The following is a 14,885-nucleotide window of genomic DNA, read 5'->3' on the forward strand; positions in this document are numbered from 1 at the left end:
TATTTGAAATAGGATAGGGAAAGGGGGAAAACAAGATGAAGAGAGGGCATGGGTGGAGGTAAATGGGGGCGAAAACATGAGAAACGGTATCAATGTTTGTTAAGTAGTGCACCTTCTATCTGGTGAATATAATGTAACCCTTCTATTAATTACAATAAAATATATTTTAAAATAATGTGTTGTGTTTCCAAATTTGAAAAAAAATCAAATTTCAATGGAATCTTTAAGATTTAAAACACATATGTTAAATAAAACACATGTTAAATAATGTTTTGTATAGGTTAATATTAATTGTTGACCAGTATAGGTGGTCATGGGTTTGGCTTATCTATCAAACTCATGAAACAGAAAGACCTTACTCAGCTCCTAAAAATTATGTTTTGTTATACATCTTCCAAGAAAGAATATAAAAAAATCCTTCCCAGAATGCACAGGAACAATAGAGGAGAGCTTATGACTCCAAGTTATAGCTTCCAAATGTCAAATACTTTCCAAATAGTGTGAGTGTAGTCTCAAGAGATGAAGTCTAGTAGGAATGGCCCTTCTCAGCTCAGGGAAGCCATCAGCTCTAAAGTTCTTTGGCCTTTTTTACTTGGATTCATAATCCTCTCAAAGATAGAGAAAAAAAAATCTCACCTTAGATAGAGCTGAGTGTTCATCAATAATAAACTTTTTATTGTACAGACCATGCAACGAATAGTCTGGATATCTAAGTATAAGTGTCCAGTTTATTATAAACCAAACTCAGCTGGGCTCTTTTTTTTCCCTTGTCATTCTCCTTTATCAGCTCATTCTCTTTATTTCTCCTTCATGAAGATAAATTCAATCACATATCAAGTCAGTAAATGGGTCTGAAGAAAGGAGGAAAGGCTAAAGAAAGGCAGTAAATAATTCTCTCCACAAAACTAATGTACAACTTAAATGCATGTATTTCTAAGAATTATCTAGATGTATGAATAAAAATGCTTCCATAATTTGTGAAGCCACCCTACATTTCCAACCACAGTTTCCTCAGCGACTCACTGAGAAAACTTGTTACTTTCATTATAGCTCATCAAATGAAAAATACCATAGCATATTATAATTTTTTTCTTGCTTATACTTAGGAGATTGCTTTTGTTTCTAGTGGTTGATACAAGAGGAATCTGAGTTTAAGGACAACTAGGGTTATATATAAAATGATATTAACTCATTATATATATATATTTTAATGAGTACTGTCCTTGGACTTTCTCAGGGCTAGAGCTCTACCATGTGAGCCACAGCACCATTTCTGGCTTTTTTTGTGTATGTGATACTGAGGAATCGAACCCAGGTCTTCATGCATGCTAAGCAAGCACTCTACCAGCAGGCCAAACTCCTAGCCCCAAAAGAAATTATAATAGAAACTTCTATATAACTGTTTGGTTCTATATTATGGGGGTGGGTTTTTACAATTCTTAAACATTGTACACTATTTTCAGCAAAGAATTTTGTGAAAATCATACAATTTATTGTAAAAATTACATGCAGTTTGAGACCCCAGCATACCATATTCCAGACTATATATTTCCTTCAACTGCTAAAAAGAGTACTTCACAACTATTTGTCTCAATGGCTTTAAATTTAATTTAAGAAGAATTAGCAGAATGATGAGGAACTGATAATTTGCAAAATAGAATTTTATTTACTTCAGTATTTAAAATGATTGATGTATTTGAATAATCTCACTCTTAGCTTCTGTCTAATTTTAGTGTGATAACAATCTTAAGGAATTCTAATCAGGGACAGACTTGAAGTATCTCTTCTTTAGCTAGAAAAGATGCCAAATACTTTACAATATAGTATGGAAAGAATTCTTTTTGGATTTATTAAGTTATTAAGCTGTTAAGACTTATTAAGTTGTTACTTCAACAACTATTATCTCTGTTGTCAGAGACAGAAGGGAGAACAAATGGAGAAATTCCCTGTACTTATGCCATTTTTAGCTAGTGAGGAACAGACATCTATCCAGAGCCTTCTAGACACATGTATAAATTACAAATAAGAAGCTTTTTATGAAGGGAGGTTACAACATACACTACTATCTTTGGCGGAAAATTACTTTAATGGTCTCTTCTACTTAGGTCAGCATAAAAGGCAAATTAGCTTTATGTGATCTGTCCTGTTCTTGGGATGGTACTTGGAAGCATAATTTGTCCCTGAGATGATTAAATAGCTGGTTAGTAGTCTCTATTTTTCTGGGAGATTCGTTATTCTTCACAAAATTTTGGGACAATTTTGTTGTTGGTTTCCCAAAAATTGGGCTGAGTTTCTGGAACTGGTTTCTGGAACTATTCCTTACCATATATCCCACAGGGAACACGGATTGACACACTGCATGCGAAGCTGTGACCCCAAACTGTCCTCAGGCTTCCAAGGTGTGATTGTCATTTAACTAATCTTAAAACTGGCAATTGTCAGAACTGCTGAGCAAGGACTTGAACAACCTGATACTAGCTGCATGAAAGGATAAGCTGGCTCTATTGACTTATAGAAGCAAATTTCAAAAGTGTCTATGTCAGGGTATTACTAAGCTGTCAATCACTGTCCTCTATCAAAAACTTGAGAAAAATTTAGGCAAGCTCAAACAGTGAAAATGATTGGAAAGTTTATAAAGAAAGAAACATGACAGAGAAAGAAGATTATTACCTACCGTAATGCCATCATAAGATGGCATTTTAGTTCATCTTTATCCATCTTCCAGGTGCAAACATAAGCATCAGGGTAAAAATGAAAAATCAGAGGTGGAAGGCAAAAGGTATGCATAGTTTAAGCATCCCAGTTATGGACATAGTCTGCCTGGTCATTCATTATCTTGCTTCTGGCTCTCCCAGGTTCCAGAGAAGTTGTTATCACAGTCATCCATGGAGCAGAGCAATCTGGTTCCCCTGAGATGATTTCTCCGGCTCCAGGGTATAGTCTGATCATTATAGGTAATTATCCTCCTTTTGGGATGATCTTTCCTGCAAGGCTCTTCTGTTCCTGGGGGATAGTTTCAAACTTTTGTCATAAAGATGATATTGATCAGAAATCCAAGATGATCACAAGTAATTATAGAGAGAATGAATGGTTTTGAACAAGGACAAACACAAAAATAGAGGCAGAGGGGCCAAGCTTATTTTCCTGCTTGTAGTTACTTCAAGGTAGAAATAGAATTGCCCATTAAAACTACACTTTCAATAGACTAAAAGTGGGTTGTCTCTCGGAACAAGAACAACTAAATTTGTCTTTGGGGCTTTTATACTTATTGCAATTGTGTGAAATTCCTGCACCTAGGTCCAGCCCACTTGGCTATGGTTACCTGTCAGTTGAAAATTTTAATTATGATGTTTTTGAGACCTTGTTATAGTATCCCAGGTTTTAAGTTTCCTTTGTATTTTCTCATCACTTATTGAAATCATGTAAGTGACTTCAAAGCTTATTGAACTACAGATATGGAGAGCTATTTTGTAGAATTGACATAAGGATGGTCCTGAGTGACTGTGAGGTGGAGATATATGAGCTAGGGGCCGGTGGCTCACACCTGTAATTCTAGCTACTCAGGAGGCTGACATCTTAGGATTGTTGTTCGGAGCCACCCTGGGCACAAAAGTTCATGAGACTATTATCTCCAATTACTATCAGAAAACTGGAAGTGGTGCTGTAGCTCAAGTGGTAGAATGCTAGCCTTGAGCTGAAGAGCCCCATGACTGACTGAAAAAAATCCAAACAAAACAAGCAAACTAAAAAAACAACAACAACAAAAAACCCCAACAAGACGGATACATAAAGCTGCTTGTAGAATGTGTGTTTTAATCTACTCTCACTAGGCACAACCCTAGAGGGAGATTTGTATTTGGACTGATTGAGAACTGACATGAGAATGGCTTGTTCCATAACCTTATTTGAAAATGCAGGAGATTAGTTCATAGGATGGTCTAACCCCATTAGCGATTGAACTATGAAAAACTCTATACTCCTAGAAGGGCCCCATTTCAGTGAATCTCAGCTTCTTTTGCCCCATATGGGACATCAGACCAATAACACATCCAACCTGGAAGAAAGGGATTACAAAAGGAACTGAGGTGTGTCTGAGTCACTGATTTCAACAAATGTGACCATTTCACCACAATGATCATGGTGGGAGAGGACAATAAAGCCACATACAGAAGAAGCAGCCACGTACAGAGGCCAACTGGAAGATTAAAGCCAGAAGTTAAGAGGTTCTTAACTGTTGGGTATCTTCCAAATCGACCTGCACTAGATTATCAGTCACCTGAAATTCTTTATTGAAATGCTTTACATGCTTTCAGTTTTCCTTTCTGGTCTGACACAAAGTTAAAACAATTGTACTACTTTTTGTCTTGGCAAAAGATCATGTGGAATTTAATATTAGGCCAATTTCTTTTAGGAAAATAACTAATATCACTCAACATATTTCTCAACACCTTCTTTTCTTATTGAATACCAGTCAAAAGGAATTTTTTGTGATTAACATGTATTCTTTTATTTGTAAAATATAAAATGTGGCCTTTATGATAAAATGTTGTCTTGCCATAGCTCAACATAAGAGGGTGTCTTTTCAGCATGCTTCAAACTATAATAAATTATGTATACATATATCAACATATCAACTTGGATGGAAGTCAAAATGTAATCTTAAAATTTGACCCCATATAAAATAACAATGAATGTGCACCTATGTGCCAAATATAAAATAAATACCACTTTGTGAATGTAAACTAACTTTAAGATGCCAATTCCAAAATACATGCACAGTCTTTTATCTATTAGGTGCAACTGAGATATTGACATATATTTCTAAGTAGCATATATTTTAATGATATAATTAAAAATGTGTATCCTCCATAAACTACAACATTAATTGGATGATCCTTGTAACGATAAAAGAGAAATAGCATTTTTGAAGTGAAAGAATATAGAATTATTTGAGCTAGTTAAAAAAGACTGCAAAATTGACCAAGAAATAAAGCAGTTGCACACGAATAAATGCAAAAAGGACACCTTATAGGAACTTTGAGCTGATGCCCTAGGGGATACAGAAGCTGCAACCTAACTAAATGCAACATTTTGTGAGAGGTAAGAGTAGGAAAGCATGCTATTATATCTCACAGGAAACATTCTGATTCTGGTGTATCATTCTCGTGACAAAGGTGGCAACCAGAAGAGAGAATAGCACAGCATGGAACCTTCCTCCTGACAATGACAAGAAGGAAAATGGAAAATAATGCAAAGTTAGTGTCTTCTTGTCCAAATATACTGTAATCTTAGGGTCTCCTCTCTTCCAACAAGGATGTAAGAATTTAGTCCTGACAAATTGTAACTGTGATCTAATAATTGCCGAAGCACCAGGGTTTAGAGAGATCTAGTGTTTGTTTTACAAATAGGAAGGCACAATAGCATCGGCAAATATCTTTTCTTTTTTCAGAAAAGATTTTTGTTTAAAGGATATATAACTATTATTCTGCTGAAAGCTTTATAAGAAATAGAACCAGGGCTCTTCAAACTTTTCAATTTGGTCACTTTAAACTACTGATAAATAAAATAATACTTGACCAAAGCATGTAAAATTTTGTCACAATAGCATTATTATATTATATTACATTAGTGTAACTATTAAATTATATTTTTATTACTATATGTTACACAGTGTTATATGAGAGCATAAGGCAAATATTTCATTGTGTATGTATATATATTTGGGTTTTTTGTTTTTTCATATATTTTTTATTGTAGTTAATAGAAGGGTTACATGATATTTGCCAAATAGGTGGTGCATTAATTCCCATACATTGATACCCTTTCACATGTCTTGGTCCCCATTTCCCTCCCCCCCACCCCTCATCTTGTTTTCCCCCGTTCCCTATCCAATTTCAAATAACCAAATACAAATACAAATATGTATATATATTTGTGCAATTGAATATATCATAAATTTTTTTCTAAAGATCAGAGAAACAAACTGAATAATAAAGTTTTTGTGTAAGTACTTTTATTTGGGCACTTATTTTATTTTCGGAAGCATTTTTATTCTTAGAGAGACAGGGCAGCTTTATATCTTGGTGCTTACATCTAGAAAGAGAATCAGTCAAAAGATAAAATGTAATGAAAGTGATTGGAAATGTATTAGGAAAAAAATACACTTTCAATATCTGAATGTGGGCTCTCTCTAGAACAGAATGATGTTGTTAGCTTTTAGATTTCTGTACGCATTGAGAATGCCTTTAAGAAACTCCTATCTCCAGGTGCAGCATACAAGGCTGCATTCACCTATAACATAGGTAGTTCTGTTTAATTAAAGTACAGTATTTTCTTTCTTGTCATCTCACTCCTACTGTCACCCCTTTACATCTCTCTGCTGTCTTACATGAAGAATTGCCTAGTTTGTAGATTTTCTTGGCTCTTCGCTGTTCATGGCTAGCTGCTACAATACCTTTGCCATTCTAGAACTTAAAATCATGAAATCGTTTAGGCAATGATTAGTAGATGTCAGCCTTTCACTATTTCCTGCTAGTATGGGGTGCCTGACTGGGTCAAGGGTCCTTGTCCTTTTTCTCCACAGGGAAAGCTAGGATCCAGGATCACAGATGATGCAGGAACTCCTTTGGAGATTGTAATCATCAGCAATCCATTTAAAGAGGAGTTATGATTCAGACACAGAGGTTAGGACCAGTGAGATGCAGCAATATACAGCTATGGAGTTAAGGCTCCCCACAAATGACTATGATCAACAACAATATTAAAATGCCTTTATTTTCTTTCACCATATGTGCCCTGAGGACCAAGAGAAGAATAAATGCCTCCACTTCATAACACATAGACACTGCCTTCATCTGGATTGTCTAGAATGTAAGTAAAGAATTCAAGCACATATATCCTCCCTTCCATAGGTGTAGATCCTATGGAAAGGACATACAGGCATGGACATAGGGAACTTCAGATCATTTGGAGGTATTGCAGCAAAAAAAGAGCAAGTTAGAATGCTATCTTGAAACTAGACTTCTTCATCTATTATTTTGTACACTGACCATGTCAGATTTTAAGAAATTCAGGCCAGGAATGAGTCTATAGTCCTAGATGATGTGTTTGAAGAAGAGAAGAGAGCTACCACCATCATTTGTATAGAGTGTCATCTTTTGAAATGACAAAATAAAACCTTGAGCCAAAGTCATGAGATGTGTCTTCCTGACCATGAGCTAAGTGCACCTATCATGGTGAAGACTCATTTTTTAAATATGTCGTGGAACTTAGGAAAATGAGCAAAGGGTGCTTTTTCTAGCTTTCTTCTGACATCTGTTTCTTCCAGCTTCTGTGTTTCTCTGTGATCTGGCTTCTGTCTCTGGATATCTCTTAGGGCATGAAGTGTTTTATCTAATTGAATATGAGATAGCACAAAGGGGAGCCCTTGAAACCACTGGGCTGTGAGCCAGCAATAAAGGAAACACTTTAGTAATAGGAGAAGACAACCTTTGGAAATAGCTTTCCTCTGAGGCAGGGGTCTAGTTCAATCCAGTTCAAAAGATCGGAAAAATTATGGCAGAGAGAGGAAGAAGTTCATAAAAGGGAAAATAAAAGCCAGAACATTCACATTGAGGGTTAAATGAGATGAGATGAAATCAATATGGTTTGAACCATCTTTCCAAGAAGGTACAAACTATCCCAACTCACAAGGAATGGGGCAGAACCAAACTGTCAACCCCAGTGTATGCAGTCTGGTGGTGGTCGATTGTCCAATGGAAGAAACAGAGTAGAGATCCAACTAACACCCTGAAGGAAAATAAAGTACTTGACATTTTTCCAGTGCATTCTGGAGTAAGCAATTAAGATGTCCTTCCCTAAATGAAGCTTGAGGATAATGTCTCCAGTTTCTAATGACATTCAGTATTTCCTGTCAGAACAAGTAAATAGGAACTGGTATCATTTATAAAATACAGATTCTGAAAATAATCTTCCAGTATGAAGGCAGGATCAGCACCAAAATAAACACAAAGCAAATCCAGAATAAACCAAAGATCCATGGTTCCAGGAATCATTCAGGTGGAATAAATCTTTGATCAACCTGTAATTGGAGGTGTGTTTAACAAAACCTATCTTCTGACATAAATGATCTTGATTATATGCATAGGCAGGTCCTCTGTGAGTTGGAAACTCTAATTTCAGTGTCTTTTTCTCTCAGAGAACTTGTGATCTTTTCCTTTCCTAATGGCCAGCTGCCCATCTAGTTTTGTGGCTTGGTTATGTGTCCTAATTGCCTCTGAATTACTGGTTATGCTTCCAGCCAATTAAGAGTGGGTTATATGAAAAGTAAAGAACTTGTTAGCATGACAATCCAAGAAATCCTTAGAGTACTTTCAGAATCTCTATTTTATAAATAATAACAGTTCCTATTTACTTGTACTGACAGGAGATACTGAATGTTATTAGAAACTGGAGACATTATCCTTAAACTTCATTTAGGGAAGAATGTAGTAGAAAAAGTCATCTAAGACTGTCCAGATAGAAAATGATTGATACTTGTAAAAGTAAGATTTCTAGTTACTGAAATTTGAAGATTCAGTATTTCATTTTCTTTCATTTAGTACTGCTTGTACTATTTACTAAGTATATTAAGATAGTATAAAAAGCAAAACACTCAAAGAATCTGTTCTAGAATAACAAGTATATATGTCCCCAAATATTGTCTTCGCCTTTTCTTTTTTTATGCCATCTAGTGGGTGCTATATTTTTCTGGTCCAGATGATCACTTCCATATCTGGAGCATTTTATTTACTTTGGGTAAATTACTTAGTTCTTCTAGGTTTTAATATTTTCATCTCAAAAAATGGAATAGTAAGATGTAAAGTTGATTTTGCTCTTTATTATCTTCCAATATCATCTCAGTGTAGTATCATTTCTTCTCAAACTATTTAGTTGTCTTTTATGTAGATATTTTATATTTTATTACAATTGATCATGTTTTCAAAAACTGAAATTGTTTTTCCATTACAATTATTTTCTTTTTCATTGACATATAATAATTACATCAACAAATACATAGAGACAGAATTTGATAAGACAATTCATAAGTATGTAATGATCAGATAAAGTTGATCAATTTGATATAGTCATAAGTCGGTAATGATCAAATCAGTGATTTTCATTTTCTTGGACATTTGTCATTTCTTTGAGTTTCCAGTAATATTTTACTTTTTGATGTTTTACTAATTTGTGCTATTGGTTCCATTATGAATACTCAACTTAGTATTTGGAAAGTACTGGAGAACCTAAAAGAGACATGATTTCTAGAATGACACAGTAAGCAAACATTTATGTTTACATACAACCTTCATGGAATCTTATACACAATGCTTATCATCAGTAAACTATTAGGGAAATATTGTCAGGAATTTTTAATACAAGCACAACAAATCATTTACCTTCCTGAAAACTACTGAGTTGGAAAGTTGTACACCTTATTTCAATATCCTTGTTCAGACCATAATTTCAATTCATCTTCGGTAATTGCTTTAGAACAGTTGGTACTTTTCATGAATCACCTTAAGGCTGGTACACTGATATCAATAATGGGCCTGTCTGGTTTCTCTTAAACTCCAATCTTCTTACCAACCTTTGGAATGATTCATCCATTACACCAAAAGAAGTTTTCTAAAATTGTGTGGCAGCATCTGTGTAGTTGATATGATCATAAAAGCTAGAATACACTAATACTTATGTACAGGCTTTCCCAAAGGAATTGCTGTGAAGGGGAGTATTATTCAATCAGTGGTATAATTCCTGGCTTTTCTTTTCTAACTTCCTTGCTTTAGCGTTTAATGCTATTTATACAGACACTTTATCTACAGAAATTATATGGATAACTGTCATAAAGAAATTGTCATAATGTATTAGTAAATTTACTCTATCTATATTTGACTTATTTTAAGTATATTTCAACACACTGCATAATTGTAGGATTATACACTGATCTAAAAGATAGGACAGATGATATTTTTCTTTCTATTCTTTCCAATTTGTGTGTGATATTTTATTTAATATTTTTAAAGAAATATATTAATTCATAAAATTATTACTCAACTGAATTCCATCAAAATGTCATCATTTATGTCTGTGTAAAACACATACTCTCTTATTAAGTGATGAAAGATTATAATTTGACAAAAATAGATGTTAAATGAGTCATCTGTCTCAATAAAATTTTAAATAAAAAGCAAAATAAAAATGAGTCCATTTGTTATTTTAATTTTTTACTCTTAAATTTAAAGAGATATATGCAAGTGTACATATATATTTGTATAGTTACATTATATTAATTGCTTTAATATAGTTAGGTATATTTCATATTTTATAGGCTTCATTTTTAGTGTATATTGATAGAGCAAGACTAGATTTTAAATTGTCTGTATACGCTCTGGTACTATTATATTTTATGTGTGTGTGCTAGTTTTCTTTTACTATCTTATTTGTTTCAATTAGTATATCTAAATTAGGTTTCTTCTTTCTTTGAATTATAGTGGTAAATGTTTTCTGAATAAATAATTATGTGAGAAAACTGTCCTAAAGATAAATTTAGTAAAACTGTATAATTGTACAGCTAACAATTCTAAAGAGGTAGGTATTCATGATATATTTGAAAATATTTAATTTTACTGAAAAAGTATTGTTTAATATTTTATACAAATAAGGTAATTTTAATTGGAAAAATAAATATGTTCTAAACCTAAATTTCTAAACCGGTGTATAGATCTAATTTTAGCAATAGTTATTTATTGAATAGTTACTATTTAATAAGTAAAAACTGAAGGAGATACAAAGAAATTGGAGATGATCATTATTCTCCTCAAGAAGCAAAGATTCAATAAGAAAATATCAAATTGGGAATCAGGGGTTGGAGGTGAGGCTCAGGTGTTAGAGCACCAGACAAAGAGTGAAAAGGAAGCATCAGATAGAAGAAGAAGAAGAAGAAGGAGAAGAAGAAGAAGAAGAAGAAGAAGAAGAAGAAGAAGAAGAAGAAGAAGAAGAAGAAGAAGAAGAAGAATGAGGAGGAGGAGGGGAAGGGGAAGGGGAAGGAGAAGGAGGAGGAGGAGGAGGAGGAGGAGGAGGAGGAGGAGAAGAAGAAGAAGAAGAAGAAGAAGAAGAAGAAGAAGAAGAAGAAGAAGAAGAAGAAGAAGAAGAAGAAAGAAGGAGGAGGAGGAGGGGAAGGGGAAGGAGAAGGAGGAGGAGGAGGAGGAGGAGGAGGAGGAGAAGGAAAAGGAGAAGGAGAAGGAGAAGGAGAAGGAGAAGGAGAAGGAGGAGGAGGAGGAGGGGTAGGAGGAGGAGGAGGGGTGGGAGGAGGAGGAGGGGTGGGAGGAGGAGGAGGAGGAGGAGGAGAAGAAGAAGAAGAAGAAGAAGAAGAAGAAGAAGAAGAAGAAGAAGAAGAAGAAGAAGAGGAGGAGGAAGAGGAAAAGGAAGAGGAGAAAGACAAGGAGATGGAAAAGGAGAAGGAGAAGTGGGAGAGGAGGAGGAAGAGGAGAAGGAGATGGAGGAAGAGAGAGGAGGAGGAGGGAGAAGGAAGAGGAGGAGGAGAGAGAAGAAGGAAGAGGAGGAGGAGGGAAGGAAGAGAAGAAGAAGGAAGAAAAGAAGGACGGCAGCAAAGGAGGAGGAGGATGAGGAGGAAGATAAGGGAGGAGGAGGAGGAGAAAGGGGAGGAGGAGAAAGGGGAGGAGAAGGAGGAGGAGAGTTGGAGAAGGATGAGGAGGAGAGAAGGAAAAGGAGAAAGGAAGAAAAAGAAAAAAATATCAAGCCAGAATTGACAAGATTATATGAATTAAAATGTCATTGTTAAAAATACATATTCTATGAAAAAGTAAAACCAAGAAATGCTTATTTCAACTGTGGCCGTTGAAAGCATGTGTGATAGACTAATTCCTCTAACAACTAATGTGGCTAGTTTGCTATTGCCCTTTCCTCCTGCACCTCACTGTAATTCTCTGTCCCAATGGTTTTTCACAACTCCAATGAACTTTTACCCCCATTAATGGTTACTATCAGAAATTGGGTAGATCATAAACCTCACTAGTAAAATGCAAGAATGTTTTCTGGAAGGATAAAATTTGAACAAGCATTATGCTAATCACTGATTCAAAACACAGGCCATTCATGAAAAAATACTTTCTTACCTATTTAAGGACCCTCCCACACACTTTACAATAAAACTACGCAAGCTGTTTGAGACCATCATTTCTAGCCTTTTTGACTCCTGTTATGTAAATCCAGACCCTAATCTACCCTGCATTTTATTACTCCTTTTGCCACTATAGCTTATTCTTTCCCTCATTTGTTTTTTCTCTCTTTCCAAATAAAAGTTTTTAATATGACACAAAGATGACAAGGTCTCAAAAATGTCATGGTCAATTTTAGTGAAAGTCCAATGAACTCACATAACTGAGAAAGCAGAAACAACTCTGACCAATAATTTATTTCCTTTGAGATGTATTATAGTTCATCTCTGGCACTTAGATGAAGGGGATTAAGGTTATGTTTACATTAATTTGGCCTGAATGAATGAATAATTAATAGCAAATTAATTTAAATCATTTAATCTTGATAACTTCATGTTAGCCTGGAATAAAAGAGTCAAAGACAACCATGAAAACTTATTTTCTTTGTAGATAATTTCAATAAATCTCCCTAGACTCTACTGGCTCTTTCTTACCCAGCTTGAACTACTTATTGGTCCTTCTTTTGGAATTGCCTTCTCCATTTGCAGCATAGTTCTAGACTTAATAGAGCAGATGTTTTATTATATTTTTAAACTAAGATTGTTTCATCATATTATGAATATTTTCCCATTCTACTATGTCTCTCAACCCTGCAAACTGCCTCCCTGGAACAATAGGTAGCTTACTACTTAGCATAAAATATATAGTTAGCTTTTCCTTTTATGTTTGTATGAAAATGCATAAAATCCAGCACCATTTTTAGGATGCTAGTAACTGGAATATTCTTTACAGTCTGCATGACCCCTGGAGGAATTTCCATGACCAAAGTAAAGAAGCCCTAAGGCAGATTACCAGGGCTAGAGGGGAACAAAGAAGGACATTTCCATTCAATCCCACTGTGTGTTTGTGTCAAAAACTTGATGTCTTAACAGAGATAATTCTGTGCACATTTCTCTATTATGCCACAGATATTTCTGAGCAAGTTTGAACCAGTAAATGGCCAAGTCTGCATATTATCTAACAAACTATTACCTGCATCAGAACCTCTCTATGCCTGTGTGGGGAGGACTTTCCTAACACTACTGAGCAAGCACAAAAAGCATAAACTGGGAAGCATTTCTTCATGTATCAATAATTTTAGCAACAGGGAGGTTTGATGGTAGAAACAAATATGCATGCAATGCAATCTGAAATTGTAGTTTTTCTGACTACAAGAAGGATACAGAGCTCCTTCAAATAATTAGTGAATTATGTGACATCTGTGTGTGGTTAGATGATAAGGTCAGACAAGAAGGAGATCCTTCTTGAATCTAGAAGCACTCAAGAGAAATAGTACTACATAGTGTTCAAGTGGCTAAGTTTGATTCCTCAATAACTGTATGGCCTTAGGCGAGTTCTTTAATCTACTTATGCCTCAGTTTCCCCAGAGGTTTTTGGAGGACTTAACTGTGTGAAATCATTTAATACACTTAGAATGGTTTATAGCACATAAAAATCACTCTGCAATTGTCAGTTGTTATTATTGGACAACAACTGGACACCAGAAATTTGCAGAAGGAAACAGCCAGCCTTTTAATTTAAAGTATATGCTAATAACACTGGAGTTGGCAGTAAGGATAATCAGGAAAAATTCCTCTCTCCCTGAATGTTGGCAAAATCGCTTTAATAGTCTCACAAAGATGCATAAGAAACACACATCAGTACATTTCATGTTAAGCATTGTTCCCATTACCTTATGGATGCAACTATAACCCCTCTATACATCACCTTGACAATAAAATTAAATTAAAAAGATAAACACATGTGTGCATTCTCATGCACATAAGTATGTGTTTACACGTAGGACAGGCACACACTTGCATATACAAGGAAGCCTTCAAAATGAACCCATTCCCCAAACTAAGGTGAACAATAGATTTTCTTAAGAAAAACAGAAATAAACTTTTGAAAATTTTTCTGCAATAAACAGGAGTGTTTGAGGAAAGTGCAGATCTTATTATTAAATGAAGGAACATGAACACTGAAGCAGATAACATAGAAATAGTTACAGATGAAAAGGCAGCTGAATGAATAGCAGTCAGATGTTAAAAAGAGCACGATAAAATAAGAAACTATTGTAAGGAACTGAAAATAAAACATCTGAATATGTAACAGATTTAGGAATAAAATGAGTAAAATCAACACTACATAAAATTAAGTCAATGATTAAAGAAATTTTGAGAAACTTTCTCAGAGCACACAGCATAAAGACAAAGAGATGAAAAGATGAGCAAGGAGATTAGAGATGTGAAATAGAAAAGAATGAAATTGCATTAATGGGCAATCAGCATTTCAGAAAAGGGGCTCAGACAAATTGGGACAATAGCAATAATTTTCTGTCTACATTGGATATAGATACAAAAGGAGAGAGAAAGATACAATTTATGAACAGAAGGCTTTCAGTCTGCAAAAATATTAAAATTAATTTTAGCATGCTTAGACATTTATTGATCAAAATAGTTTGTTCATGAACTGCTTTGTTAAATGGCAACTCCTTTCTACAACAATTTAAAGATCATAATTGAAGAAAGAAAGTAAATTTTTAACATACAAATAAATTCCAGATCCTTTAAAAAAAATTTCCAGTCCTGGGGCTTGAGCACAGGACCTGCTACTTTCCCTGAATTC

This window comes from Megascapheus bottae, chromosome 5 (genome assembly GCF_031878675.1).
Source record: "Megascapheus bottae isolate mThoBot1 chromosome 5, mThoBot2.hap1, whole genome shotgun sequence".
NCBI lineage: Eukaryota > Metazoa > Chordata > Mammalia > Rodentia > Geomyidae > Megascapheus > Megascapheus bottae.